Raw genomic sequence first — 5578 nt, 5'->3', positions numbered from 1 at the left:
AATGAATTATTCTGTTGTGAGGAGTGCTAGAGAGGGAAACTAGTGTGCACACGCCGCAGCCCGATTATTCCTCTCCCTGGATCCCTCACCACTCCCCTCACATGACCACCATATGGTACTGGCTTGCCAAGAAAACCAAGCCAGCCATACTCCTGACCCTCCTGGGAGAGTGCGCCCAGAGTGCCCCGTGTCCTGCCACGTCCCTAGACTGACCCCGGTGCCTGACCTCTTGCTTCTGGGCCTTCGAGCAGCCAGGCAAAGGGCGGAACGCATGGCCAAGTGGACGGAGCTCCTCCAGGACTGGACCAAATGGCGGAAGATTGACGCCTGTTGCCGCCGACAGGCCAACCGACGCGGGAGAGAAGGCTGGGCCAGCATCTGCGACAAGCTGCAAACCGCCCGGCAGTCGGCGACAGCATGGCGACGCTTCCGATCCCTCTTTCAGGTGACTGTTAACTGCCATCCTGTCATGGGAGTCGCCATTGCGAGAAGGGTGCCCTGGTATTAGCCGAGAAGCTAGTTTACCACCTGTCCAAGGCCGCCCACTCTGTCCACGGCCCTGAACCCAGGCCTCCGCTACCTGAGCACCATAGCCATCTCTCCCTCCCTGCTGCAGCAATCTCCAAAGTTGCTGCCCAGTGCTCGGATCCCATTACCACCCATGAGCTTCTCGGGCCCTCAACCGCTCCAAGAAAAAGACAGCCCCAGGTGTAGATGGGATCACCCTCCAGATGCTACGTAATCCCCAGCAGCTCGCCTTCTACCGCCCGTGTCCCTGACATCCGCTGCCTGCAAGGCCATGGACTCCGTGGCCCTGGACCGTTTCTCTTGGATTGCCCGGTTGAAAAACTTTCTCCCTGAAAGCCAGTCTGGGTTCCGGAGACACAGGTGTACCGCAGAAGCCATCGCAGACGTGGTGTCCACCTTGGAGGAGGCAAATCACGTGGGAGACGTCACCCTTCTCGCCCTCCTGGACGTCCAGTCCGCCTTTGATCATCTACCACATCAGGCCATTCAACAGGCACTGGATGACCTGGGGCGACAGGTAACCCCCGGCGCTTCATAACGGCCTTTCTATCTAATCGCTCTTTGCAGGTCCGGGTTGGACAGACTGTCAGCTCACCTCGCCCCATCAACACCGGAGTACCCCCGGGGTCTTTTCTCAGCCCCTTTCTGTTCAACCTGGTCCTGGCTGGCCTCCTAAGGCCATCAAACATGGTCGCCATCACAGAGTGCTGACCTCTGTCTATGCTGACGACGTGGCGCTCCGGGCCCCAAGGAGACAGATATGGTCTCAGCCAGGCGAGCCCTGCAGCAAGCCCTCGACTCCGTGCAGCAGTTCCTCATTGACAAGGGGCGCAAGCTCTCCGCCTCAAAGTCAGAGGCCCTAATGATCCACCCATTAGAAGTGCGAGACTCAGCCCGTACAGCCACCCTCGTGATTGACAGCATCAGGCTGCCCTGGAAGCACCAAGTACCTGGGGCTCGTGATCGACCGCCGCCTCACGTAGATCCCAGTGGACAAGGCCTCCTTAGATCATCTGAACCGGGTTGGCAGAGCAGCCCAACGCCTTCATCCAGAGGGCAACGGCTGCACGACATCATGGGTGATCCGGCTGTTCGAGGCGGCTGCCACCTCATCCATTCTCTATGTTTTCCCTTATGTCTCCCTCAGGCCCACCAGAGTGAACGTCCTGGGCACAGCCCGCAGGAGATGGATCCGATGCCTGCTGGGAGCAACGCAGTGCTCTAGGATTGCGGCAACGCTGACGGAAGGCGGTGTCTACCCCCGACTCTGCTGCTCCTCCAGAGAGGCCTTGCGCATGTGGACCGCCTAAACCACGCCCCTGACGGAGCTTCCCTCCTGGCATGGCTGCGCAGTTCCCCCCACTCACGGGTGGGTCAACTGACAGCTGCGTACACGGACCTCATCGGACCAACTCCAGGGTATACCATTCTCCCTTCGCCGCCAACACGTACCCCTTTACAGGTAACCCTCGGCTTGAATGGGGTCGGCAAGCGCCATTCCCCTGTTGCTGTCGTGGACCAGGCTGCCGCAGCCCTCTTAGAAGAGTTCAAAGGGAGCACCCTCCTCTTCACCGACGGCTCGGTCCTGCCTTCCACGGGCCAGACTGCAGCGGCTATGACGGCCCCACAGCCGAGGGTGTCTATAGCTCCTACAGGCCTTCCTTCCCAGGCAGCTCTACTGCAGCCGAGCTAGACCAGCCAGACCCCAGGCCCCTATGCCATCCTGTGCGACTCGAGGCCGGCACTGCAGCTCCTGATCAAGCCGTCCTGCTCCCAGCTATCGGCTTGTCACTTACAAGCGCGCCTCCAGGCCCTGAGGATGCCGGCTTGGTTCTGTCGCTGAACTGGATCCTGGGCCATGCTGGCATCCAGGGCAATGATGAGGCTGACGCACTCACCAAAGCGGACCACTTCAACTAAGTAAGTATATCTAACGATTTTTCTATCTGACTTTTCCATGCTCCCCCTCAAGAAGGTGGCAAAGGCCCTGTACCCTGATCGGCGCATCGCCGAGAGGAGTACTTTCCACCGCCTCTCGGACAAGCTTGCCCGCAGGGAGCGAACTCTCCTCCGCACCGGAGGCTCCTGGACACCCACGGAACGGCATGTCCGTGGCTGGGCCCCCTCCCCTACATGCCAATCCTGTGGCAACGCGGGGAAGCTGGGGCATCTACTGTGTTTGTGCCCAACACGCGCCCACCACCGCGTCGTCGGATGGAGGCAGGCAACCGGGCTTTTGGTCTCCCTGCTGGCACGGGGGACCAGGTGCTCTGCCCGGCCAAAAACCCCCGGCAGCCCACGGCTCCTGCTGGCCTTCCTGGAGGAGACCGGCCGGGCTGCTCATCTCTAGTTTTCCACCGAACCTGCGGAGCATGGAGCGCTGGCGAAGAAGTAGACGACGGCAAGAGCGACATCATGACGATTATCCCCCCCCCCCCCCCCTCACATTTTATCTTCCATTCCCCTGGACGCCTAGAGTGCCGCCACGACTTGGGCCGGTATAACCCGCGTCCAGTATCCCCCCTCCTCCCCCAAGAATACCCCAAAGTTCCTAGTAGTAGTAGAAGTAGTAGTAGTAGGAGTAGCCGTACCTCATAAAGAAAACCCAACGTAGGCGGATTGGGAGGTGGTCGTCCAGCTCCAGCCCTGCGGCACAAAGGACCTTGCTTGCGAGAGCTCGGGCAGCCGCATCAGTCAACGAAGTTCCGGACTGCAGGACTCGATCAACCCCACCCACCCTTAACGCATAATCCATTTTCCCAAATAAATGTTCTATACTACTACTACTACTACTATACTAAAATTAGCCTCGTCGGGATGGGATCGCCTTGTTCTGTTGGATTCACCTATATAAGCCTACAAACACGAATGCTAGATCCTTATTGGATGACACTCGGTCTATTCACCACCTGCATTGTATTTATTTTTTAAATATATGTTTTCTTTGAAAAAAAAAAGTCGGGATGGCGCAGTGGTTACGGCGCTCGATTACTGTACGCCAGCGTTGACCCAGCAAAGTCGCGGGATCGAATCCCTGCCTCGGCGGCCGCCATTCGCCCCACGAAGGCCGAGCTTTCCACCATTAAACAAAAGTAATGAGGGCACGTACAAATTGAAATAATTCTGGTACATATTGATTATAAGACCCAGCCCCCATGACCCATGTGTGGGATAGTGGTTAGGATACGGAATGAAGGTGGGGAGATTCGGCCACCACGGAAGCGGCGAAGGGCAACGTGCGAGTCCGAGAATGACGGAGTACTCCGAGGCGACGGCAAACTCTTTAGCAGTTGCAGTGTCTGATGTGCGCACAGTGGCGAAGACCTGGGGCTGTATCATTCACCACAGCAACGGTGTGAGCATGGTGGTCGGGGTGCGGGGTAGCATATCAGTGTAGCGGACGGCATCACTACGAGAGTAGTGGCGTTGAATGTATCTGGAGTGAGCTTAGCGGCCGTCTTTGTTGAGCGTAGGGTTCATGGCGCGGGGTAGCATCAGTGCAGAGAACGGCATCATTACGAGAGTAGTGGCGCTGGAAGCATCTGGAGCGAGCTTGGCGGCGGCCCTTGTTGCGCGTAGGGTTCGTGGCGCGGGGGATGGAACCACGATGCGCTGGCGTAGCTCAGAGGGGAGCGGGGCAGTTTTCAAGTATGATGTGGGCAGAGGGTGCCGGAGTGCTTGGAGTAGGTGGCGACCCTGCGTGGTCTGTGCAAGTCGTTCGCATTGCGACAGGTGAGCATCAATATGCTCTTGCATGGCGAGCAGATGCAGTGCCTCCTTGAGCACTGGCAGAAGTGAGGTAGCTGCGTACAATGGAATGGCCATCGCTTGCTTGTAGGCCTTGCGGAGAAGTGGTTCTTTATTGGGGATGAAAGGAGGATCGGCGCGTTCAACTGTCTCCTCAGGTATAGGCCTTGAGGATGACGTTTAGGCGGTTAAGTTGCTGGAGAGAGACGATAGTAGGGATGCGCGTAAAGAATGCGAGAGACGATGAGGGATTGGACAAGGACGATAGCGTCGGATTCTTTGAGGCCGTGACGATGATGTGTGATGTCGCTTTTCATGTAGTGAACTTGGTGAGCGGATTTGGTCAGGCGCTGCATTTGCGTGGCGGCCGAGCTGCGGTGATTGAGGTAGAAGCCGGGCATATGCATCTTCGGAACTTAGGGCAGCAGTATTTGTGTTTCTGGATGATGGTCATAACAAGAGATTTGAACAATGTCGCGCTGTCTGCGTCGGTGGTTCAGTGGTAGAATACTCGCCTGCCACGCGGGTGGCCCGGGTTCGATTCCCGGCCGACGCACTTTTTTTTTTTTTCGCTTATGCGTGGCATTCAATATTGGAATGCAAGTTATAATGAAAATCTTGTAACTATGCGTAGGTTTCCAGAACAGGCGTTTTGAACTGCAACACTTTATTTCAAAACTTTATTGATTAAATGTTTTTTTTACCAATATCTGACTTCTGTTTGCATGCATATCTTTGCCACTGGAAACCGTTTAACGATGTGTTCAAATTAACTGTCAGTGGCCTGTTTTAGTTTTGTCAGCGATGAATGGGATGAGACGCTCATACTTATCTGGATTGGAAGGTGCACTCATTAAACAGAGTACTTAATTGTTTCGATCGACAAACGCACTTGCTCCCATGTTTCGTCTCGTCCTTTTCTGTCTCTTTCTTTCCCCTCGATATTAGCTTCGAGAGACAATATGTTACTAGATGGGCAGCGAATTTGCATCATCAATTTTTTCCAGGGACCATATCGGTACTGCCCCAGTAGCCCCAGTGATGGGTAAAATGCGCAATGCAAGCTACAGAGTTGGCTCGTTGGCTGATGGTTGGTTGAAGCCAAGTTGGTTGAAACATTGAACTTGAATGAAGAAACTGTCATTTCAATATCAGTAGTTCATGAACAAAACTGTGCCGTTTGGTCTAGGATGAAAAAAATAACAAACATGATCAAAAATGTTTTGATGTCAGGTTGTCGTTTCGGCGAGGCCGCATTTTCGCATAATTCATAGGTGGCGCTGCGAGTGGTTTCAGATCAGTC

At 55.4% G+C, this 5578-nt stretch overlaps 1 non-coding gene across 1 annotated transcript; it reads left to right on the top strand.

Moving 5' to 3' along the window:
* The first annotated feature begins 4760 nt into the window (after nt 1-4760).
* Nucleotides 4761-4831, top strand: TRNAG-GCC (transfer RNA glycine (anticodon GCC)). The gene has a single exon. It is a non-coding gene; the product is annotated as a tRNA-Gly (tRNA).
* Nucleotides 4832-5578: the final 747 nt, after the last annotated feature.

Source organism: Amblyomma maculatum, chromosome 4, assembly GCF_055883805.1.
Source record: "Amblyomma maculatum isolate TAMU_Amacu chromosome 4, ASM5588380v1, whole genome shotgun sequence".
NCBI classification, from domain to species: Eukaryota; Metazoa; Arthropoda; class Arachnida; order Ixodida; family Ixodidae; genus Amblyomma; species Amblyomma maculatum.
The sequence above is the reverse complement of the archived record's forward strand: the minus strand, read 5'-3'. Positions and strand labels throughout refer to the sequence as shown.